A 25,829-nucleotide genomic window follows, 5' to 3' on the forward strand; every position below is an offset into this window, starting at 1 on the left:
CCCGGCCGGCCGGTTCCCTCCCGGGCGCACGGCGGCGGAGGGACGAAGCCCGAGGCCGCATGGAGGGCGGGGAGACGGACTCTGCCGGGTCTCAGCAGAAGGAACTTGGCCTTCTGAGGCGGGGCCGGGAGGCAGGAGCTGCTCCGGAGAGGAGCGGCGGGGACGGCGGCCTCAGACAGGAGCTGCTCCCGCGAGGTGCGCCCTGGCTTAGGAGCGGGATCCTCGGGTTGGAGGCAGGACCGGTTCACTCCCGAAGGAGACCGGCCCTCAAGACCCAGCAAGGCAGCTCCCGTCTGCGGTGAAGTCCGAGAGGGACTGAGGGGTCAGTATTTCCCTTGGCTCTTTCTCTTTTGCTGTCTAAGAGGCGAATGCCACGAGTGGGGGAAGTAACAGAACTCTGCCTTCCCGGGTGAGTGATTTCTGGGTCGACACTGCCAGGGGTGGTGGCTTGGAGCTTGGGTTTCTTGAAAGGGTGGAGAGGTGCTGCTGCTGAGGTAAGGCTGGCTGCCTTCTGGCAGTTTGCATCCAGTTGAAGATCGACTGGACTGCGTTTCTTTACCGGATTTAAGGATATTTGCTTAGGACGTGCTGTGTAGGGCAAGGAGTGCAGTTTGGGTCTCAAGAGGAAAGGGGCGGGGCTTAATATGCAGACGTGTGCCCTGCAGAATTTAGGGGTAACAGTAAAAATACCTTGAAGGTTAAAACTGTTCTTGGAAATTCTGTTACTGAGAAATAACAAATCCACTCAAGAATTCAGCCCAGAAAACTCTGGGATACAAGAATTAGACAGGTTATCTGTCAAGGGGAAGGAGTATTTTGTCCAGGTGTAGAAACTGGTACTGGTACTGAAAATAGTTGATTTTTAGTCCTATATGTGTCCATTATTTATTGAACCACAACTCAAACTCCACCCCTCCACCCCTTTTGGGATAGGGTTTCTATTCCTACCTCTGCTGTCCTGGAACTCACTCTTTAGACGGGACTGGCCTTGAACTCACAGAGATCTGCCTGCCTCTGCCTCCTGAGTGCTGGGACTAAAGGATTGCACCACCACAGCCAGCATCCGTTTCTTTAAAAAAAAAAAAAGGCTGAAGAAGAATATTTTAATTCCGTGATTTTTATATCCTGCAAGGAGAAATGTTATGGACAAATGAAATGGACAGCAATTGTCTTGGACTGTTAACATTTTCACTGTGAATTGTACATTGATACTTTGTTTTTACATTCCAACTTCTAATGATCACCACTCATCTCAGCCCTGTAACATCAGCACCTTTGGTCCTGGAACAAAAGCTAGAGCCTATGAAAAGAAAATTTAAGAAAAACAACAACAACAAAACAAAAAAAAAAAAAAGACAAAACAGATGCCTCTTAATCCATACACTCTTAAATGCTAAAACATTGCTCATTCATTTTTCTGTAAAAAGGTATCTGCACATAGATTAGGGATCGAAACATTGTGAAGTTTCAAGGGCCTTTGTGACTATCTTGATTAGTAAACCTTGGCAGTGAAAGGGTTTCACTGGAATATTTACACCACAGACTGCATTCACCTTTGGGGAAGGAATTTGGTGTAAAGGTGTGTGTGTGCGTGCGCACATGCGTGATGGAGAAGGATGATAGTAATGGACCCTAAAAATGGTCTTTGACCTGAGAAGGACATTACAGAACAGAAAACCTCTAGGAAGAAAATCTGGAAGAATGTCTACTTCTAAGTGGAGAGAAGGAAAGCCCCTGGGTGGGGAAGAGAGCTTCAAGGGTTAATAATGTCCCTTGAGATGGGTGGGGTACTGATCTGTTGAATATTTAAATCCCTCCCGCCCCCAGTTTTAATATTTTCTCAGAGTTACAAAGACCAAAGATAAGACAAAGATGGGGGATTGGCCAAGTTGTATGGCGCCTGGGCTTCTGCTTGATATCAAATCAGCTCTGGAAGCAAGGATACAGGAGAGACCTTTGTTTCAAGTAAGACAACATTTAGAAGGCCATGGGATCAAGATCAACTATCTTTTGGAATGACTTACGTTATATCTATATCAAGCAATGCATCTTGGAAAAGACACTCAAGGACTCTGGGGAAATCATGCTATTGAGAAACAAGACCAAGTGGATGCTTATACAGTCTCCAGATTCCCTCCACCTGTAGGGATCTATGGATTTCTTCTAATCTCAACGAAACCCAGCAGGCTGTGTATAAGTTGGCTAGCTGAGTCTAGGAAAAATTTAGAGGTTAAGGACAGCCAAGATGATCTAGAGCAACAGTTCTCAACCTGAAGGTTGAAACCCCTGTGGGGTAACTCATAACAGTAGCAAATTTACAGTTAGGAAGTAGCAAAGACACAATCTCATGGTCGGAGGTCACCACAACATGTAACTGTATCAAAGGGTCGAAATGTCAGGAAGATTGAGAACCACGGAGCTTCCTGAGTCTTAATGAATGTCCTTCCAATATGGAAGGTTTCCACTCAGAAAATTGAGTCAGCTCCTCTAGAAGAAACCAAGGAGATGGCACTAGAACACCAAGAAACGGTTTCTCTGGAGACCTCTGTATGCATGAAGGTTTATAATGAACTGCTTCCAACTGTGACCTTTGAGCACACATGCAGACACACCACCGTTACCGTGTCCCCGTACAGGACTCTCAGCGGTGTCTTGATTTTATTCCACTGATTTTGATTTATCAGAAAAAACTGTTATTTTGTTTCAACCCCAGGCAGATTTGTGGGTCTCAGAATTTGGGATGCAGGCCACAACACAGCCTTCCCGCCTTTTTTCTCTGCAGTTACGGAGAAAAAAAGTTTGTCTTGCTGAGAGACATACCCCAGTGTCACGCACTTACAGCTTTGATATTGGCGTCAGGAGCTGTTCACAGCAAGGCTGCACTGCTTCTCTGCTTAGCTCTCACTGATTATTGCAGGCCCAGATGCATGGGCTGTTCACTGCCTGTTCCAAAGGCCTCACTAGATTCTCTGCATGTCAGACGTCTAGCTCAGCCTTTACCCACCCGTCACTGTAGGTGACACAGCTACTGTGTCCCAGAGGACAGCTCTCTAGAATGAAGGACTAGAAAACCATAGTAGGTACAAAGTGAACAATATTTGATGATATCTATTTTGACAATTAAGCTTTTAACTATAAGTCTTCTTTGGAGCAGTCCACATTTTATAGAGAGAGATACAGCAGATACAAATGTATTAAGTTGTGGATTGGAGGTACGGCTCAGTGATTAAGAGCACTGGCTGCTCTTCCAGAAGATCCAGGTTCAATTTTTAGCACCCACGTGGCAGCTCACAACCATCTGTAACTCTAGTTCCAAAGGATTTAGTGCCCTCTTCTGACCTCCCAAGGGACTAGACGTGCATACAACGCACACACATATGTGCAGGCAAAACACCCATGCACATAAAAAGATTTCTTTTTAAAAGGAGGCATTAAGTCGAACTAAGTCATAGAGGAACATTGTTACTTTCTCTTCTTATATTAAATACCTACTTGTCAGGATTATTGAGGGAAATGGAATATATTAGTTAACAGTGGGGAAATGAGGCCTTAATACGGTTTATAAAGATAAAGAACTTGACACTTGTTTCAAGTAAGTGGACACTTTTCTGAAACGACTTGATGAAAGACCTATTGGAAGATACCAAGAACACTTAAGAGAGTTCAGGGAAATAGTTTCAAGGGCTTCAGATTTTAAAGGGTCCATTGCTGTCCTCCCTCTCTCTTACCTCCTCTCTCAACTTTCCGTGTAGCTGCATGTACTGGCTGGTTTTCTGTGTCAACTTGACCCAAGCTAGAGTCATCAGAGAAGGAAGATGCCTCTATGAAATCCAGCTGCAGGGCATTTTTTCAACAATTAGTGATCAAAGGGGGAGGGCCCAGCCCACTGTGTGTGGTACCATCTCTGGGCTGGTGGTCCTAGGTTCCATAAAAATGTAGGCTGAGCAAGCCAGTAAGCAGCACCCTCCATGGCTTCCACATCAGCTCCTGCTTCCAGGATCCTGACCTGTTTGAGTTCCTGTCTTGACTTCCTTCAATAATGAACAGTGATATAGAAGTGTAAGCTGAATAAACCTTTTCTTCCCCAACTTGCTTTTTGGTCATGGTGTTTTATTGTAACAATAAAAAACTTAAGACTCTGCATTGCCTATCATTGTGAGCAGCCTTGTCAGTAACTTTCAGTTTCACAAAACAAGAGGGAATGAAGAACTAGGGAGCTTTGGCCAGTATCTTTCAAATCTTTTGTAACCCAGTGCAGATATTACAAATGGAGACTCAGGACAGTTTACAAGCTTTCCAGAGTGTACTCATTTATACCAGACTGTTGGGTTAGGGTCAGTTGACCTGCACCGGACACAGCTGCCTGGCAGGTTGGCCTTCCCAGGGCTGACCTGTGACTGGCTGACATACCTGGCTGGGTGGTTATTCCTCAGATATCTTTCATCAGATTATTGATATCTCTAGACTAGCCTGAGCTTACCTTTTTATATTGATATATTAATCTTCTGCTCCCCCTCTATAATAGCCCTTTGATCTCTGTTAGGACTTCTGCAGCTCACGGCTCCAAGTTCTTTCACACCCCTCCAAAAGACCTGTTCCAGAGAGTCACTAATCATGTGGTTGGGTTTCTCATGGGAGTGATCTCACTTCTCAATACAATCTTCTGTATTGTGCTGTACTTTTCTCACTGCTGTGACAAGAATCCCGACTTAAGCACCTCAGAAAGGAAGGGTTTGTCTTAGCTCAGAGTTAAGGATGCAGCCCACCATGGCAGGTGTATTAGTTGTCTGCTATTTTGATAAAACACTGTTGCCAAAGGTAAGCTGAGGAAGTGAGTTGTTTATTGTTGGCTTATGGCCACGGGAATAGACTCACTCGTGGTATGGTGGAGGCATGGCAGCAAGTGGCAGGCATGGAGTCAAGAAGCTGAGAGATCACACATTTTTTTTTTTTTTTTTGGTTCTTTTTTTTGGAGCTGGGGACCGAACCCAGGGCCTTGCGCTTCCTAGGCAAGCGCTCTACCGCTGAGCTAAATCCCCAACCCTGAGATCACACATCTTTAATAAGTACAAAGCAGAAAGTAAACAGAGTAGAATGAGGCTTTAACCACTCAGAGTCTGCCCCCAGTGACGTAGTTCCTTATGAAGGCTGCACCAACAGTGCCACCATCACCCAGGGACCAAGTGTTCAAACATCAGGAGCCTATGGGACACATTTTTCATCCAAACCACCATATTCACTCTCTGACCCCATAGGCTCATGATCATATCACAACATGTCTTTAGTTCACACTAAAAGTTCCCATAACAGGGACAGCATGGTGCGGCAGGAGAGTGAGGCAGCAGGTCACATCGTGTCTGCAGTTAAGAGAGATGAATCCTGGTATTGAGCTCACTTTCTCTTTTTCATTTCGGGAGTTCAGCCACTCACCATTAACAATCACGGTAGGGACCTCTTGTCTATTTGAGACAAAACGATACTTCAGAAACGATTCTTAACCAGTTTTAAATTTTGTGGGGAAGCAGTAAGAAAAACAGAGGACAGATAGAGCAAGATTGAAAAATGAAGGGCATCAGGTTACGGTCATTGAATTGGTCTTGGAAAGCAGGGTATATAATTCATCCCTAAGACCGGGGAAAACTGAAAAGGAGATGTCTACAGATAAGTCTACAGGTGAGGTTGGTGGACAGTAAGGTCTCCCTCCCTGGTGATGTCCCTCCTCAGTGATGAAAGGAGAGCTTGTCAGGTTTAGAGCAGAATCTCGAGAGGAGCATAGTTACAGAAAATCCCATACATTGCTGTGGTGTCTTGAATAAAAATGGCTCCCATAGGCAGTGGCACTATTAGTAGGTGTGGCTTTATTGGAGGAGCTGTGGAGGCTTTGAGGTCTTAGATGCTTGTCCAGCCACTCCAAGCCCAGCTTGGCATTCTTTGCCTGAGGCCTTCGGATTCTGATTATAGAACTCTCAGCTCCTCCAGCATCATGTCTGCCCGCATACCACCATGATGATAAGGGACTACACCTCAGAAACTAACCCAGCCCCAATTAAATGTTTTTCTTCCTAAGAGTTGCTGTGGTCATGGTATCTCTGTACACTAGTAAAACCCAAACCAAGACACTCGCCTTCATTCCTTGGGAGCATTTGAAATAAACTTTTTAAAAGTATTTTATTTACTTTTATATGTATGGATGTTTCTCTCTCTCTGTCTCTCTCTCTGTCTCTGTCTCTCTCTGTCTCTGTGTCTCTCTGTCTCTCTGTCTCTGTCTTTCTCTCTCTGCATGCACACACACACACAAGCTTAATGCCCAAGAAGGCCAGAAGAGGATCCCCTGGGACTGAACTTACAGAAGCCACTATGGGGGATGCTGGGACTTGAACCTGGGTCCTCTGGAAGAGCAGTTAGTGTTCCTAACAGTTGAACCATCTATCTTTCTAGCCTTTACTTAAAATTCTCATGTGTTAGGTTTTATTGCTATGACAAAATGCCTGACCAAATTAAGCTTTGTTTTTGCTTATAGTTTCTGAGGTTTCAGTTCCGAGGTAGATGACTTGCTGCTTTTGAACCCGTGACCGGCAGAACGTTAAGATGGGAGTGACAGGGCAAGCTACTCCCTTATCATGGCTGTGAAGAAAAGAGAGCCAGAAAGGGACAGGATTGCCAGTCTCTCCTTCAGGTGTGTGTGTCCTCTCAGTGACCTGGATTCTTCCTTCTAGACACCGCCTCTTTTAATTATTATTTTATTTATTTATTCATTTTACATCCCAGTCACAGTGCCCTTCCAGTTCCACCCTCAGAAATCCCTCCCCTCATTACTGCCTCCCCTTCTCTGAGTGACTTGGGTACCAACCCACCCTGGAATATCCAATCCCAGCAGGACTAAGCACATCCTGTTCCCCGGAGGCCCAACCAGGCAGTCCTAGTAGGGGAATGGGATTCAATGGCAGGGAATAGAGTCAGAGACAGCCCAGGCTCCAACCGTTAGGGGACTCACATGAAGACCCAGCTGCACATCTGCTATAAATGTGTAGGAAGCCTAGATCCGTGAGTCAGTCTCTGTGAGCCCCCATAGGTTTTCTTCTGGTGCCTCTGATTCCTCCCCCCATTCTCCAACCTCTCAATCACACCTTTCATTCTTCTACACGACTCCCCAAGCTCTGTCCGATATTTGGCTGTTGGTCTCTTTATCTGTTTTTATCTGCTGCAGGATGAAGCCTCTCAGGTGACTGTAGGTATAATTTTTTTTGCAACCTAATTTTAATAAGGGTTCAACCTCTCCTCTAGCCCACCACCCAGCAGAGGTAGTGGGAAAGAAAAGTTATTAGGATATGAAGGAAGTGAATCCATTCAGTAATAGTTCTTTGGGGGAAAGCTTGATCTTCTTGGGCAGCAGTTCAGTCCTGTAGCAAACACCAAACATGTCTCAGCAGCTGCAGACCAGCCCGCTAGGCAGGCAGACACCAGGCACGAACCAGCAGCTACAGCCCAGTCCTTTCAGCAAAGAGACGCTGGCCATGAACCAGCAGCTGTAGTTCAATCCTGAAGAAACCACCAGGCTCACCAACTGGCCTAAGGCAAGGTCACAGAAGTCACAAGCTGCCAGAGGAACTTCATGAGACATTCTTGGGTGAGTTTCTGCCAATGGCAGCGTTGTTGAGCTCAACAGTGCTATGTAAGGCGAACCACTACATGTGTGCCTCTGGTACAGAATAGTGAGGTTGAGCAAACCAACCAGTGCTCAGTGCTCGTCTCCCACTGTCCGTGGGGTCATATTTATACTCCTTCACCGTAGATCCTTCCACGTGTTTGCTATATCAAAAACAACCTTTTACCTGTGTCTGCTTCTGGAAACCACTTTCACGTGATTGCTTAATGAGATATCCTTTCACCTATGTGCCCAACACATAGTTTGACATAACTAACTTTCCAAAGAACTAGAAGTTTCTACTTTAGGAGACAGTTATGCTAGGCTGTCTGCAAGCATAGCAGAGTATCACAGACTGTCAGGGGTTGGCCTTTTTGAGTGCAAAGAGCCTTAGGTCGGGGCAGTCATGAACCCTCAAGTTGGCTGTTCTCTGCTCCATATTTATCATTGCACATCTTGTAGGCAGGACACATTTTGGGTGGAAAGTTTTGTGCGCGGTTTGATGGCCCCTCCCTCCCCTGGGAGTTAGGCCTGGCTATAGAAGGTATAGGCCTCACCTCTTATAGGTTTTATCCGTTCCAAATAGTGCCACAAGCCTTTACCACGTTGGTCTTTGAGGGACACTCAGATTCAGGCTGCTGAGTCCAATAAGGTTTACTGCTTTTTCTTGTTCACTGTTAAATATTTTTCTTACTTAGTATAGTGTTTTTCCTTTTCCAATTAATGCTTTTAAAAACATTTATTTTCCCAAATATTTGGTTATAAAAATTACCAAACACAAAAGTAGTGGAAATTATGCAGAGAGGACTTAGCTACTCATCACTTGGACTCTACAGTTTACTTTAAATTTAGGTCAATTTCAATTTGGAGTCCAGTTAGGAAACAGAGTAATTATAATTTTGTTTTCCAAAGTTAGCCGATATTTATGAGAACAGAGAGAAAAGAGTTATGTTCACCCCTGTATTGGTCTTGACTCCCCAAAATAACAGGCCAATAAGTGTGTATTTTGTTGGGAACTGACTTTTGGAGACTGGAGAGTTCCTCTACCTTCAAGCTGGAGAAGCCTCAGGTAAGCTGGTGATGAAGCTCCAGCTGGACTCTGGATGCCTGAGACCCACCAGAGATAAATGCTGTCATTACGCTCTGAAGACTGGACAGTTTGAGACAGGAAGAGCCAGGGTGTTGGTTCGAGCGGTGACTCTTAGAGATGAAGCGTTCTCTCTTACTGGGAGGAAGGATGGCTGTTTTGTGCTGTTGAGACCTTCAAGTCCTAGATGAGCCTGTCTTCTTAGCGAAGGCTGCACTCAGCCTGCTTCCCTAAATGCTAATGTCACCAAGACCACACTCACACTCTCAAGATGATGTGATCTTGTGCACAGCGAAGGAGACACACAAAATTGACCACCACAGCCTCCTAGTGCGGTGCCATAAACATTTCGTCTTCCTTCTCTGCGTCTTCCTCCCCTCCCCCAGGAAATGAGAAATTCCAAGCTCACTACAGTAACATCCTCAGTGGTTGATATTAGATTTAAGTTCATGGAGAGGAGAGATAGCAGGTTCCAGGGGGAGGTGATGAGGTGAATTGTCCTTTGGGGGAGAGCTTTATTAATACCATATGCAATGCAGGAAGGTTCAGGAGAAACAGTTTCCAGTACCCCCTCTTAAAGGTTTCCAAAGGAGATTCTATACCATGAGACAGCAGGTATGTTTGATAAGTGGCCTATACTCTACTGCTTACAGTCAGGTTGCCGGTTTGATTCCCAGACACCAGAGGGAAGGATTTGGCACTTTGTGACTGCAGGGCCAAAAGGGCTTGCCTCCCTCTTGTCGCTAGTAGCATCTTTGTAGGGGAGAAGACTGGAGAAAAAGCATATGGCTTGATTCATAAGGCAATACCCTGTGATTTAACAGTTGAATGTATGGCTACAAATCCTAACAATCTTAAATATAACTGTATCCTTCTCATACAAATACAGAAAGAAATTTCAAATCCCAGAGGGAACAGAAGACAACAGAACTATATATACAATTGTTAATGTCAATTACATGTTTAAACATTCTAACCATTGTTATTTTAAATTGAAATCTGTCTTTTAGATCTTACTTTTCTGTGGTGGTTTGAATATACTTGGTCCATGGGAAGTGGTACCATTAGGAGGTCTGGCCTTGTTGGAGGAAGTGAGTCACTGTAGGAGTGGATTTTGAGGTTCTATGCTCAAGCTCCGATAAGTCCAGAAGAGAGGCTCCTTCCGGCTGTGTTTGGATCAAGATGTAGAACCCTCAGCTCCTCCTCCAGCATCATGTCTGCCTGCCTGGATGCTACCATGCTTCCTGCCAAAATGATAATGGACTGAACCTCTGAAACTATAAGCCAGTCCCAACTAAATTCGTCCTTTATAAGAGTTGGCTTGGTCATGGTATCTCCTTACAGAAATGGAAACCCTTACTAAGACATGTTGGTTAGTGAGCTTTTTGGCTACCTCATTCTCAATGTTTTATCCCCTTATTTATTTTAAAAGATTATATATAATGTATGTGCCTGAGGAGGCCAGAAAAGAACATCAGATCCCTTGACACTAGAGTCATAGGTGTTTGTGAGCTGCCATGTGGGTGCTGGGAACTGAACTCATATCCTCTTCAAGAGCAGGAATTGCTTCTAATCACTGGGCATCTCTCCAGCTCCTGCCTTCATTTATTAATAAGCCAGGAAAGTCTTGGCTGCTTCTTACAGTTTTTCCTACTTGTTTATAATCTCTCGGGTTTGAAAGGCAGCAGGCACACACCAAGTCCAATAAATCTCAAGGCTTTAAGTTCAGTTTGTCATTTATCTCACACATTTATTGATCATAACTTTGGGATATCTGGGAGACAAAGATGAATAGTGAAATAGCAGTCTCTCGAAAGAACTGAGCAGGATCCTGGGATGCCAGTTTAGAAGACCGTTCTTTCCCGTTACTCAACCACTCCTTGCTTCTTCTCCCTTTTCAGGTGGAGATGGTGATTAGCCACTAGACTGACTGTGATGAATGGATCAAGCAGCAAAAGGACTCTACCTGTGCATGTGCACCTGGCTCCAGTGCGGTTCCAGAGAAGAGTTCAACTGTGCACACTGAGACCGGCACTGGCCTCTGCATCCCCTCCCAGCCTCCCAACAGCCACTGCGTTTTACTTTTCTTGTGTGTGTGTGTGTGTGTGTGTGTGTGTGTGTGTGTGTGTGCACCCACTGAGGCCAGAAGAGGGTATCGAAGCACCTGGGGCTAGAGTTGTAGGCATCTGTGATTCACCCAACATGGCTTCGAACAGTACCCTGATCCTTCATAAGAACAGTAACCATTAACTGTGGAGCAGGCGTCTCAGACCTGCTCGCTCACTGTGCTTTAAAGTCCCTAGTTTCTTTTTTTTTTTTTGGTTCTTTTTTTTCGGAGCTGGGGACTGAACCCAGGGCCTTGCGCTTCCTAGGTAAGTGCTCTACCACTGAGCTAAATCCCCGGCCCCGCCTAGTTTCTTTCTTCACAAGGAAGGTTTCATATCTTTCTCACCCCTCCAACTTCAGTGCTCACCTGTCCTTAATCTTCATTGGTGATTTTTTGACCTCATTCCACCCTCCCCCTTACCGCCCACCAAAAGGCCATGAGCCCAAACACTCTGCCACCAGAACAGCTTCTCTCCCCACTCAGAGATCATCTGTGAGGTAATGTGCGAGGTCGGGTCTAATGCCTCCCCTAGCTGTCTACTCTTTCTGCCAGGACATGCTTTCCCACAGTTCATTTCTGTGACCCTGGCCTCTGTACTGTTGTCACTGGGTATGGTGCCCTTCAGGAAGACGTGGGGCTGACTGTCTCTTCAGGATGTATAGTTAGATTGGAGATATACAAGTCTCTTCCAGCAGGCTGCCCCAATTTTAAAACCGGAATCACTGTGTGGGATAGAAAAGGCCATCTCTTGGCTCTGAGTGGGCTTGGAGCTCCCTTGTGGCCACCTTCTTTGCCAGAGGCTTTCTGGCAGCCCTAAGAGCTCGCTTCCCTGCAGGTCAGCGTGGTACCAGCCTGACTGTGCGATCACCCCCAGAGGGCATGTGTGAGAGATAAAACTGACTGTCCTCAAAGGCGCTTTGAGCCAACTTAGGTCCAGCTACAAAAATTAGGAAACACCAGCCCTCTGTCTGTGCCTTCTCTAGTTATTCCCCACCCAAACTAGAAGTCGAGAGCAGAGACTTACAGCCAAGCTTTCCTGCGTCTGAGGAGGATGTAAAAAATGTAGATGAAAGCACACCATTTTTGCTGGGAAAAAAGGCAAACATAAAGGTCAGAGGGAGAGGCGAGATGGAGATGGTGTGTAAGATGTCTGTCCTGACTGTTAGGAGAGGGAGGAAGGGGCCATCTTGGAGATATTGCACTTGGCACACTTGGTACTCCAGGCTGATGCCCAACTTGACAAAGGCATCAACCTCTGTCCTCGGGGCTCTTATTGTGAAGTGAGGATAACCATTTCTCACACTCCTGTGGTAGGAGTGGATTCTACCCCAGCTGTGCTCTGCTGGGCTTCAGAGGACCTTCATTCAGTGACATTGGTACCACAAGAAGCAGTCAACGCTGTCAGACAAGCTCAGCAAAGCACCCTCATGGTCTCTCCTCACTTCCCGGTCTTGTTTTCTCCATTTCTCCATTTGTTGGCTGTACCTAAAAAGCAAACTTTCTAACTCCAGTCCTTGACCCAGATCATTTCTCATTTGTTCAGTTCCCTTCTGAGTCTCACTGGGCACATTGGTCATGGAAGGTAAGCCATGCCCAGTAGTAGGTGGCCAACAGAAAATGAATTTTTTGGAAATGCTATTTTTGGAGATATTTTTTGTCTCAAATTGCTTTGACCACTTTTTTGTCTCATTAGTCTTTTGCTTGTATATTTTGGTTTCCATGTGTGTTTTTCTGGTTTTTGTTGTTGTTGTTGTTGTTTTGTTGTTTTGTTTTTTTAAGAGAGAGAGACAGGTAGGTAGAGAGATGGGAACAATCCGGGAGGGGAGAATGGTCATCAGAATATACTCTTAAGAAACACAGAGTTGAGTAGATGGAATGAGGGTGGATCTGGAAGAAGTTGAGGAAAGCGACAGAGTATGACCGAAATGCAGTACACAAAATTTTCAAGAATTGTAAATAAAGAATTTACAAAGAGAACCTCAAATTAAGACAACATTGAAAATTGGGTTCTTTGGGAAGGATAGTATCTGAATACTGTTGTATTCATGAGTTCCAGAGTAGCCAGGACAACATAGTAAAGACAAAATTTCAAAAGGAGGAGGAGTGAGTCCTCTGTTGTGATGGATGGATACTCTTCCATGGGCCCTCAGTATGAGGTATTGTTAGGAGGTGGTGAAAGGTCGGAGGCAGGGGCTGGTGGGAGGATTTATTGTGGCGTGGCGTATCTCTGCAATTATATTTCATGGTGGCCACTTTTCGTTTGCTACAACTTTCTCTGCTTCCTGTCAGGCAGGATATGTGAACAGCTGTCTCTACCCATGTCCCTGTTGCCATGGTTTTCTACCCAAGCACATGGGTATAGGATGGTCTGAAACTGTAGGCTAAGACAGCCTCTGTTCCCTGAGTTGTTCTTTCTCACACTGGGTCATAGAAATGAAAAATAACCAATACAAAAGTTTCCGTGTAGCTGGAATCCCTGAGACCCTAGGCCGCTGTTCCTGCCCTCTTACGACTGTGTCTGTATCAGAAAATCTTGAAACCCGAAGCTGGAAGTGTACCTCAGCCCACGTTCAGAATGCTCACCTTGAATGAAGAAGACCTGGGCCGGAAAACCAGTACCACAGAAAGCGGGTGTGGAGTTGTGCTCCTGTAACCTTGCAACCTGATTACAGGCACAGTTCTGGTTTACCCTCGACTACACAGTGAAGTTGAGGCCAGTCTGAGCTAAAAAGAATGATATCACAAACCGTTTAATACCATCAGGCTCCATTTTCTCTCCAGCCACTGCCTCAGTCAGTGGTTCTCAGTATATCAGCTTCCTCCCAGTGCAACCAGTACTCTGTACCTCGGTCCCACCTAAGTCGCCACTCACTACCCACTTCAGGTTGGTCCACTATGTTCTCTCCGAACTGGCATTGGTAAATAATAATGATAATAATAATAATAACAATAAGAATAAAAGTAGTAATGGCTTTAGTCATAATTTCACTAATGAATAACTGAAACACAATTTTAAAAAGACTAATTTAATCTCTGATTTTCTATGATTACTGTATTTTTAACTTTTTTGCATTTATGTATGTCTCGTGTTTGTATGCCTTGCGTGTGTATGTGTGCACGCGCGCATATGTGGAGGTCAGAGGACAACTTGTGAGAGTCAGTTCTCTCCTTCCATGAGTCCCGGGGCTGTCAGGCTTCCTGGCAGACACCTCTACCTGCTGAGCCATTTTGTGAGCCTCACATTGATTTTTTGAAAGGATTCTTTTGTTGGTCAGCCTTTTGTCTCCGAGAATCAACCCAAGTCAGCTTATACAGAGGAAGGATTTACTTTGTATCCTAGTGTGAGGAGGAGAGGGCTTATTTCCTCTTACAGCTCAGGATTCCATCTTTGAAAGAAGCCAGGGCAGGAGCTGAAAGCCCGAACCTGGAGTCAGGAACTGATGCAGACACCACTGTTAACTCTGATTACAGGAGTGCCCACTTGGCTCTTGAAAAAATATAACCCAGGACCACCTGTCCAGTGGTGGCACCACTCAGTGGGCAGAACCCTCTTACAGAAATCATTAATCAAGAAAATACCCTACAGACTTTCCTACAGGGAAACCTGATGAAGGAATTTTCTTAGGTTCCTCTTCCCAGATGACTCTAGTCAAGTTGTGCCGAATGGACAGAAAACTGAACACGCTTTGGTCGTGATTTTCCTTGCTCTGGGGCTTGTGGCAATCAGTGTATCCTGGTGGTAGCATGTGGCAGAGGGAGCTGTTTAAGTTATGGTGTCACAAAACAGGGGGGAGAGAGAGAGAGAGAGAGAGAGAGAGAGAGAGAGAGAGAGAGAGAGAGAGACAGACACACAGACACACACAGACACAGACACACACACACACACACACACACACACACACACACACACACAAGTCCCAATGCCCTCAATACCCATTCAAGCCTCCAACTAGGCCATACTTCTAGAGGTCCTACAATGGCACCATAGGCTGCTAATCAAACCTTTCTATGTGCACCATACAGGACCATAAGTGCACCAAACCATCACAGATGTAAGTCTCTCATAAGCCCATGTCTCTTCCACCCAAGGACATCGTGGTTCAGACCCCTCAGCAGGTTGGGCAGAATCAATAGAATATTAGTAAAGACTACAATATTCTATTGAAGTACAGTTGGGGAGAATCCCTTTTAGCCTCGTTGAGGGTATTTTTGGTAAGAGGACAGATCTGGAAGCCGGACCACATCTGAATGTAGTACAGAACTGAATATGCACTGAACGGAATTCTCAGGACAGACAGCACTGTTCTGAGCCACAGCAGCTAGCACTGACTTATCTTACTTTAATATCTGTTAGGGTTTAAATCTTGGCCTGTGCCGGACAGAACACACCCAGACAACATGGTTCCACATGGAGAGGTTTAGTGAGAGAAGAGGAGGAGAGGAGAGGAATAGAGGCCAGCAATGGGCACATAGTGGGAAGAGGGAAGGGGGCAAGAACAGAGAAGAACAAAGAGTAAGAGGGAGGTAAGAGAGGAGGGGGCAAGCAGCCCCTTTATAGTTAGGCATAGCTGACTGTTGCTAGGCAACTGTGGGGCGGAGCATACTTGGCTGTTCCCAGGTAGCTGTGGGGGTGGAGCTTAGACAGAATGCCAACAATATCCACTATGTAAAAAATTTGAGGGCATCTGTGTGTACAGTAAAAGTTATAGTTCTTATGTCACAAAGGTAATTTTGAAACTTAATGTATCTGAAGTGTACACTAAGAAAACAGTAAGCAAAAAGATGCTTACATCTCACTTAAAGTGGAAAAACTTATTTCATTTTTAAATTATCTAACCTATTTGGTAAACAGCTTAGTTACAACCAGATAGATGGAAATACATGGAAACAACATACAACGTACAAAATCCTCTATGGAGGCTGTAGTTGCATTTTTGAGAATTCTGAAAATTTGGCTTCTTTAAAAAACATGAAAATGTTGTTAAGAATGTGCTTTCATTTTAATCCCAAGTGTAGGGATGCAGGGCTGCAGCAGCTGACTATGATTTGCCTCGTGCTCTAGCAGAGGCGTGGTTGCGTCAGCTGCAGACAGTTTCTGAGATTGTGTGATGTTTGGAATCCTGAGGACTTTTCAGAGGATATATAAATCATAAATACAAGGGCACCAAGAGGTGTGGGGGGGGTGTTTGTTGACCATTTAGGGAGGCTGGTTGTTTTTTGTTAGTAGCTGTGGTCAAAGAAGAAACAAATGGAAAGAAATTAGATTCAGGATTCTCGTTCCCCTCCCTCCCTGTTCTTCTCCTATCTAGTGTTAGGGTGTAAAACCAGGGGGTGGAGGTGGGAATAAAGGGTAGGAAAAAGAAGAACCCACAAAGTAGCAAAGACTCTTCCATTTAAAAGCTAAAGTTTTTTCTTCCCTAGACGGAATAATTTTGATTCTACTGAACTTTTTTATTTTTATCCACATAAATTGAAACCCCATTGGCTAGCAGGCAGATGTAGCCTTGTACTGATTCAATCTGACATGTCCTTCCACCAGGCCAGGACAGACTTCCTGCTGCAGGCTGTTCTAGGCCTCATTTATAAGTGTTCTAGTTTTTAGACACAAGGAACACTATTTCTTGCTGCAGTGTTACCATTCTCAGTAGTGCTTCCTTGAAAACCCTAAAAAAGGATAACTTCAAAATCATTCTAAATAAGAACATAAGCTCTCTCTCTCTCTCTCTCTCTCTCTCTCTCTCTCTTTCTCTCTCTCTGTCTCTCCCCCCCCCCACCCGAGAGGGAACAGTGAAACAGTGTGACATTTTGGATTATAGAAAGATTCTTTCTTCTGCTACATTAAATATTGGTGACTTCCTAACTACTTACCAACAACATTTGTTACCAGACTCCCTAGCCTACTATCTGTAAACTTTGGGGGTAACTTCAAAAATTAAAATTTATCTTTTTCATGAGAATTTCATATATGAGTACTCTATTTATATCATGTCCACTACCCTTTCCCTCTAACTCTCATCCTAAAAACAAAGTACGACTTCTTTATTATTGTTACACACACACACACACACACACACACACACACACACACATGAATGCACACGCGCACATGGACACACACGCACACACACATCTACCTTACTGAGTCTGTTTGGTGTTGCTCCTACGTACATGTTTAGGGCTGACCACTTGGGACTGGACAACCAATCAGAGGGCTTGTTCATTGAGAAAACTGGTTCTCTGTCTTTGAGGAGCATTGATTGCCTGTAGCTCCTTACCTAGCATGTGCCCTGTTACATTTCTTCCCTTTACACTTTGTATCCACTGGTGGTGTCATTGTGCAGATCTTGTTTAGGTAACCATGTAGCTGAAGCTTCTCTGTCATGTCTAGAAGATGCTATCTAGCAGCAGGCATCCTGATCCTCTGGCTCCTTCAATTATTCTGAGCTCTCTTCTGTAATGTTCCCTGAGGCTTTAGGTAGGGCTTGTGTTGCAGATGCATCAGTCGGGCCTGGATGCCACAGGTCAGTTGTTTTCTGCATTTTGACAAGTTACCGATCTATGATTGTTTCTGTTAAAAGTGAGTAGCTTAGTCCTAGATGAAACTTGAAGAGGTTGTACTTTATTTCGAACTTCTGAATCTGTATTTTCTATGTCGGGCACTATTAAACTGGTGATGTTATTGTCTGTAGTCTTTGAGAACCCCACTTAGAGCAGGCATCTGAATCATGACCACTGAAGAGTCATACTTTTATAGTTATGAACAACTGAACCAAGCATGCTAGTCTTGTTTATTTTTTGTGGTGAAAGGGATCAAACTCAGGACTTGAACATGCGAGGCAAACCATCAACACTAAGCTATACCCCAGGCCCAAGTAAAGAACACTTGAAGAAAACTGCTTATCTTTGCACTATAGTAAATTTTGGAGGAGTAAAGCTGATCAGCTTGACTGGTGCACAGACCTAACCATTAAAATACTTGCTGATTAAGTCCTGTGTTTGCAATTCTCACACATAAATGTAGATTGAACTAGGCACGCCTCATTTCAGAACACATGTGTGTTGGTTTCTTACCTTATGCTAGTTCCTGTTCTTACAGAGTTTGTGTCTTAGAAGAAAGGTACCATAAACCATGTGTCTCTTGTCTTTTCAATAATGTAGATGAACCCAGGGGATAAAACAAGACAGTCACAGAAAGACAAATGCTGTCTACTCTAAAAAACATTGAATTTGTGCAGGTCAAGCACAGGACTGCAGTCTGCACATCTGGTAGTGGTTAGAATAAATCGTTACGGAGGAAGCAAACGTGCTTTTTCCCTTGCTTGGCCTTCGCTCTTGCAGGTGAACTCTGTGGCTACCCTGGTGGTTCTGCCCATTCTGGTGAGGGCCCTAAATGAGTGTGTTACAGAGAAGAGAGGATGCACCGGTGTGGAATAGACTGTGGCACAGATTACATCTCCGCCTGGGAAGCAGAACGAGGGTGGCAGGGACCAGGCTTGAATACTTCTGGTAATATCTCATCAGGCCTTAAGGGGTCACACAGGACCAACCAGGGTTGGGAGGGGTTATTTCACACCACTAATAACCTATAGACTACCCAGATGCCTCATTCCCTAAAGGTTTCATCATCTCCCAGTGTTAACAACTGGGAACCAAGCCTTTTATATCAACTATGTAGCTCTCCCTCCTGCCTTCCCTTTCTCCCTCCCTATTTCTCTCCCCACTCTTTCCTTTTTTTCTTTCTTCTTTCTTTTACTGTGACTTATTGGATTTAACTAGGGTTGCTTACAAGAACGTGAATAGAAGAGCATTATTTACCTTACCTGTGGTTAAACCAGAAGAGAAAATACCTCTCTCTCTGCTAGCAATCATTAATTCCTCAGGAAGGGTGGGGCCTCATCCTCTTCCCCTCCATCGCAACAGTTATTGGACTCAATGAAATCTTTGGCAGGTCTCATGCTGCTGTTCAGAGCTGCTGAGAACGGGAGTGTAAGGAGTGCGTCATACTTGCAAGAAAGTACCCCACAGCACTCCACCTCTATGCTCTCAACCCCTCTTCTGTGATGTTCCCTGAGCAGTCTTGGTGGAGGAGATACAGGCATCCCACTTAGGTTTCAGCTTTCAAGTCATTTATTATGAGTCTCTGCAGTAATCACCATCCACCACAAAGAGAAGCTTCTCTGACCAAAGGTGACAGTAGCCCTGACCTATGGGCAGAAGCATAAATACTTACAAGGCAATTTAAGCATAAATACTTAGAAGGCAATTTGACAGGGACATCATGTTCAGTTAGTAAAACAGCACCAATAGCTGGGTGTGGTGGCACACGCCTTTAATCGTAGGACTTGGGCGGCAAAGGCAAGTAGATCACTGTAAAATCTAGGCCACTCTGGTCTACACAATGAGTTCTAGGCCACCCTAGATTACACAGTGAGACCCTATCTCTAAAGGAGACATTAAAAATGAACAACAGCAGCAGCAACGTCAGCAGTAGTTTTGCTACGACATCCCTAGCCATGAGTTTTTGATTAGGTTTACCTTGCCAGACAGGAATTCTCTCCTGTGTAGCAGGGCCTCAGATCCAATCAGAAAGCAACTGCTTATCCACAGTATGTGCTTGCCACTATTGCAACAGAGTAACTTTTATTCTTTCAAGTCCCAGCTTTCACAGCACAGCAGGGAGTCTGTGCTTATTGTAACAGTTACTCTTCACATCGCCTTTGATACATCTCTGCACTCTCCACTAATATTTATTGGTCATAATTCTAGATACTTTTTGTGACTTGGTGTCAACATAATGATCCACAATTCACTGATTGGATGTCTGTTTTATTCTGAGCCTGTGGTTCTAAACACATAAACCCATGATGGTTCTAGTCTCTGGTAAAGATGATCTGGCTCAGAGAAAGGCGGTAGATAGACTAAAACCCCTCTCTTTCCTGAATGCTGCCAGGCTGCTCTGGTGCCTCTGAAACCATGGGTTTGCTGCGCTGTATGCGGCCTGCCATTATTCTGTTTTAGATGATGGTAATTTCCTTTCGTAGAGGCACATCTCTTCTGTTTCTTTCCTTTTTCTTTCTTTTTCTCATGGCAACTTTTTGATTACAAAAATGCCAGAATGAGGAAACTTCTTTTCTCCTGCTCTCTGCTCAGTGCCTCCTGTCTAGTTGCCAGGGGAGGCAGATAAGCCTTAAGTGCAATACTAATTTAATATCCTGGGCTAGATCAGGCCTATGATGTTCATGGCATCTCTTTGGCACTAGTGAAGTCTTCCAGCCTTGTGCAGACTTTTTATCAGGCCCATAGATGTTCCAAGGTTGAGGTTACTGGGGGCTGAGCTTCAGAGGTGAAAGTTTAGTCATGGTTTCTGAGGAACAGAGAAAGCAGTGAGGCATATTTAAGATGGTTCTAATTTTGGAAAAGTCTTTACCATGAGTAAGGCTGGTTATTTGTCATTTATCTGAACAGCTTCTGCTATTTACTCCTGGTGCTTAGAAAGAACTGGTGGAGGTACAGGCCGAAGGAAGTCTTGCAGTTCTCTCCTGTCCATCCCCCCTCAGCCTCTCTGGTTATCAGTGCCTCTCAGTGCTAGGATTTTGACCTGCCTCTTCATTGTGTGACTGTGATGGATCAGGCCTGACTCAATCTTAAGGATGGAAGCCATTTTGTTATAAGGTCAGAACAAGTTCATTTCTGTTTGCCACAAAATTCAAGCTGACCATACTTTAATCTACTTCTGGAATTTGACATGCTCCCCACCCTATGGAGTTTGACTCATACCTTGAATACACCCTGATAAGATGTTCTGCCAAATAATTTAAAAATTCTTCCATAACCAAAATTCCTCTGGAAATCCCTAACCCTTGAAAACTCTTAGTCTTGCAGTTTTTTGGACTATAAAAATTCTAACATTTCCTGTGTTCTATGCTATATTTTCAAACTGTGCTTTAGGGAAATAGCTCCAGTCTGATAGAAAATAAAGGTTGCTTAATTTGAACAGAGAATTTGGATAGTGGTTTTTACTCTTGAACGGTGAGGTTGGCAACTGTTACTAATTTCTGTCCCAATCCCATTATTCTGTCTTGTGTTCTGTGGTGCTGGAAACCACTAAGTGATGATGCTTTGGACATGAGAGGAAGAGCACCAGGCTGAAGGGAGCCCCAGCTCCCTCTTCACTCTAGAAGTAGAGCACAAGCCTGGAAGAAGCCCAGTTTCCTCTCTTCACTGTGGAAAAGCACAAGGAAGAACACCAGGCTGAGGGAAGCCCCGGCTCCCTTCGCTGTGGCAGCCCCCATAGTGCCTTCCTCTTCATAGCCATGAATGGCTACTGTAGAACCATTGTTCTGTTTGTGGGTTTCCCATATCACATCTCTGTGCAGTTCAGACACTGGCACCAGCTGACCCACTAGTGTCCCTCTTAGAGCTCTGGTTCCAGCCAGTGCATTTTGTAAACCCAGCACCTCCCTCTTGTTCCCACACCAGCAGTCAATTTGCTTCCTGGAATGATCATCTTAGGATGCCCCAGCTTCTCTGGATTTTCATTTTTCAGTTCTCTGTCCTTTATGTTAAATTTTCTCTCTGAAGTAACTTTTGTAGTTTCCTTTTGGAGCTGGATCCTGACTGATGCCCATGTGCTAACTCTATACAAGAGATACTGTAGGTTTGTGGTACACTCTGGCTACACAAAGGAGGGCCAGCACTTCTATCATGGACCCAGAGTGCATGGGGAGGAGAATCCCTATTGCACAAGGCTCCCCTGTTCCAACAGGAGCAGAGAAGTTTGTAGATACTAATTAATAACCTACATCTCTGTATGGTTATCCTCCCAGTGAAGATGGAGTGGTAGTGCCAGCCTGGTCAGCTCCGTAAAGCACTTTCCAACCCACCCACTTGTTTCATGAAGCCAGGAAAGCAAAGGTGTAGAGGACGCGCAGGCGGATGGAAGGAGAGAGGGAGAGAGCGAGCTACCGAAAGAGGTCAGAAGTGTCGCCGAATCATGGAAGCAGTATTCTTTAACACACTGACTGCTTGGTACTCAACTGGTAGATCCGCCTTGGGAGACGGTGTAAGCTTTAGGAGGGTTGTTCCTGGTCAGTAGACCCACGCCCTGCTCCCTGTCTGCTGTGTTAAAAGACATCTCTGGTTGATGCTTGTACTTCCACAATGTCCTGCCCAATCTGGCGGGGATCAGCAACCACGGACAGACCTGCTGAGACTACAAGCCAAGATCAACACTTCCTCCTCCCCTCCTTCATGCCCTTTAGGGAAGGTCTTTGTCACAGCAGCTCAAAGACCAGCATAGCAGTTCAGCCTATGCTGGGGTGGGTTGTTGGTGGTGTTGGTGTTGGTGTTGGTGGTGTGGACTGCACAGGGTGTGGCAGAGGGAGGGGTCTGTGGGAGCCATGTCTGAGTTCCACTATGACTGGGTAGTTTGACTACGCCTGTCTGAACATGGCTTTCTTTGAGTTTACCCTGGTTGGTGTTTGTTGAGTCTGTACTTTACGTTCTTCACAAATCTGGGAAGGTTTGTCGCCATCAGTTCCTCGTATATTTTCCTACTCTGGTTTTCCTCTTAGGTTGCCTGTATGCATGTCCTCTTCGTCATGTCCCTTAGCCCCTAAGTCCTTTTTGACTTTTAAAACATATTCGTATTCATTCTTTGAGAAGCTCATAGATGCATATGATGTATTTTTATCACATTCACCCATTTCCTGAATTCTACTTCCTGGACACCCCTCCCCCCGCATACACACACACCTCTGCCCACTTCACTCCTCTTTGGTTTTGTTTTTTTTAAAATAACCCACTGAGTTCAATTTCTGTTCCCCTTATATGCATAGGGGTGGGGCCAGCTCCTGAAGCATGGTCGACCTTCCAGGATGACACCCCTACAGAAGACCAACTCTTCCTCCCCTAGAAGTCATCAACTGTCCACTCCTCGGCTAGAGGTGAGGCTCTCGTACCTTCCCCCACTGAGGCTACAGTGCTGACTGGCTTGATCTTGTGCAGGGCCTGTGCAAGCAACCACGACTGCCCTGATTTGGTGAGCACAGCAGCCATTGCATGTCCAGGGGATACTACTTTACCCCAGTCCTCACTGCCCTCTGGGTTTAGGTTCTGTTGATAATTTTTCAAATTTGGTATTAATTTTTAAAGATTTTAAAAAATATTTTAATTATGCATATGTTTGTGGGTATGTGTGCCTGCAAGTTGCAGGTGCCTGAGGAGGGGGACATAGGCGTGATAGGTCAGCTGTTAACATGGGTGTTGTAATCAAGCTCAGGTCCTTTTTTATGAGCATACTACCTATTCCTAACTGCTGGGCCATCTCTCCAGCTACCCTTTTTTTTTTAATAGATTGGATAATTTCTATCATTTGAGTTTGAAGTTCATTGACTTTTAAAGTCTTTGTTCTGCCATGTACTCTATATAGGAATTTTAAATTTCATATATATATATATATATACATATATATATATACATATATATATATATATAACATCTTCATTTAAGATATGAAAAAGTTAAGCATGAAGTTATAACTGATTTCTTCAGAGTCTTAGGCACAGCTCCTTAAAGAAAGAAGTGGGGCTGGAGAGACAGCTAAGCATTGAAAGTGTTTGGCAAACAAGCAAGAGGATGGGCATTGGTCTCCAGAATCCAAGAAAGTGTGGACTAGGCATGGTTGCCCCAGAAGTAGGAGACAGGGTAGTCTGCCTAGTAGGACTAGCTACAGTCTGGCCAATGCTAGGCTTGACCGAGAGCCCGTGCCTAAGAAGAATAAGGTTGGAGAACAATAAAAAGATTCCTGACACCTCACAAACATGCACATGTGAACCTGCACACACATGCATGTGAACATGCAAACACATATATGTGAACATGTATGCACACACATGAACAAGCATGCACACATGCACGCACACAAATCCATGAGAAGAGAAAAGTAGAAGCAGTTATAACATTTGAAAAAAGTCACCACCTAGAGGCTATTCAACCATGTACAACTACAGTTTTCTAGGACTCTAACCAGAAGCCCCATTTACAGTAAGAGTTGTGTCTTAACCCTGAAATGTACCTGCATGACCCTTGTTTTTTAATCTTATAAGATGACAATTCTGTCCAAGGCACCACTGGAGACAGCCTCTGATATCACCAAGGGAAAAGGGCAGTGCACTGAGCGAGTCAATTAAAGAAACTTCCAAAATGTAGTTGCTACTAAGATACTTTGGTGTGTCGGTGTGTCTGTCCTGTGATGCCTACACCTATCTTGGCATGCCTTACCTTTCCCTGAGCACTGACCTTTGTTTAAACCTGATGTTTAAGCCTTTTATCAACTTTCTTTTTATGAACTCTAACTCTGCATCCCATAGGAGAAGGCTCTGTCGAGGGGCTTCCCAGACTGCTGGTGGTCATTCTCAGCTTTTTCTCCTGCTCAGTAAACATGGCCGTACAGGTCTGGATTCAGACACTAACTCCCTGATGTTTTAAAAAGCTGTTTCTTTTTCTATGTTGGTAACTGGGTTTTAAATCTGTTTTGACCTCCATAGGAGAGGAGAGCAGGGGTAGGCTTTTTGGAAAAACAAGACACAAGCACGTTCTACAATGTCTAGCTAAGGAAGCAGTGTGTGTGTGTGTGTATGTGTGGTGTGTGTGTGTGTGTGTGGTATGTGTGTGTGTGGTGTGTGTGTGTGTGTGTGTGTGTGTGTGTGTGTGTGTGTGTGTAGCTATCCAGAATTTGGGGCACCCAGGAGATAAATATTTATAGGTTGAATACTCAGGAAGTGATCTGGATGAGAGACAACAAATTTGGTAGGTGAGTTCTGACTTGGAGGACAGAGTCAAGGCTGCTGACCGTTGATCTGTGCCGGTTTTCAGATCTCCCTGTCATACAACCCAAGAAGCACGGGTCCTGTGGAAATTGCAAGGTAAAACCTTGCACCTCCCCATAGATGCCATGTGCATAAGATAGGTTGAGGAAAACAAGTCAACCGAAGCAGAAGTACAAGAACACAGGCTTCTAGCACACTTCAAGGCCTGGAAATCTCGTCTGTAGTCTTCACCTCAAACAGGCCATTCACCCGGTTTTGGATGAATGCTCACACTCCACGATGTTAAACAGAGTCTTATCAAGTACAAGCCATTCCAATTTTAGCTGCAAATTTGACCAGTTTGTTCCCCGTGTAGATCACTAAGAGTGCCAAGCAGCAAGTGCTTGAAATTCGATGAGGATTAGAAGAAAACCAGACTCATTGTCCTGTCTTCTTTTCTGCTACTGTGAAAAAGACGGAAACCAAAAGTAATTGGGGAAGAAAAGTTTATTTCACCTTACACTTCTAGGTCACAGTTCATCATTAAAGGAAGTCAGGGCAGGAACCTGGAGGAAGAAGTTGAACCAGAGACCGTGGAGGCATGCTGCCTACTGCCTTGCTCCCTCTTCCTAGGGAATGGTACCACCCATAGTGGGCTGGGTCCTCCTACATTAATTAGCAATTAAGAGAATGCTTTCTTTCTATTGTAAAAGAAGGATCACAGTGCCTTTCTCCTAGGAACCCCCAGGGTGAATCTAAATGAGTTTATTTGTGCAAGATGCCTAGAGCCCTGACTGGTACAGAGTATGAAGTCCACATAAGCATCAGGTGAAGTGGTTTCTGCCATTAATCATTTGCATTTGCAAAAAAATGGAGACAGTAACATCCTGGGTGGTCCATGTACCAGGAGTAGACAGACACTTTCTTTACAGGCGTGTCCTTCCAGTGCTTGCTTACCTTTTTTAATTGATTTTTGAGACAAGCTGTTGCTAGGTAGCTCAGAAGGTTCACACTCGAAGTCCTCTGACCTGGCCTCCTGGGGGCTAGATAAGAGGTGTGCACTGCCCCATGTGTCTCCACACAGAGTTTCCTTTCTGTGACACTACCATCCCATCTGTTACCCCACACAGTGGACATGCCTCCTCATCCTAGATGGTGCACAGGACTGGAGAGGATGGGGCA

The 25,829-nt window shown here is 44.7% G+C and overlaps 1 long non-coding RNA gene across 2 annotated transcripts; it reads left to right on the plus strand.

The window, feature by feature from the left end:
* The first annotated feature begins 12 nt into the window (after positions 1–12).
* On the plus strand, positions 13–20,833 carry LOC102546453 (uncharacterized). Of its 2 annotated transcripts, none has more exons than XR_010057151.1 (3): positions 13–409; positions 9,743–10,104; positions 10,634–20,833. It is a non-coding gene; the product is annotated as an uncharacterized LOC102546453 (long non-coding RNA). The 2 variants fall into 2 exon arrangements; XR_010057150.1 differs by having other exon boundaries at positions 13–322.
* The last annotated feature ends 4,996 nt before the right edge of the window (positions 20,834–25,829 follow it).

Source organism: Rattus norvegicus, chromosome 13 (genome assembly GCF_036323735.1).
Source record: "Rattus norvegicus strain BN/NHsdMcwi chromosome 13, GRCr8, whole genome shotgun sequence".
NCBI lineage: Eukaryota > Metazoa > Chordata > Mammalia > Rodentia > Muridae > Rattus > Rattus norvegicus.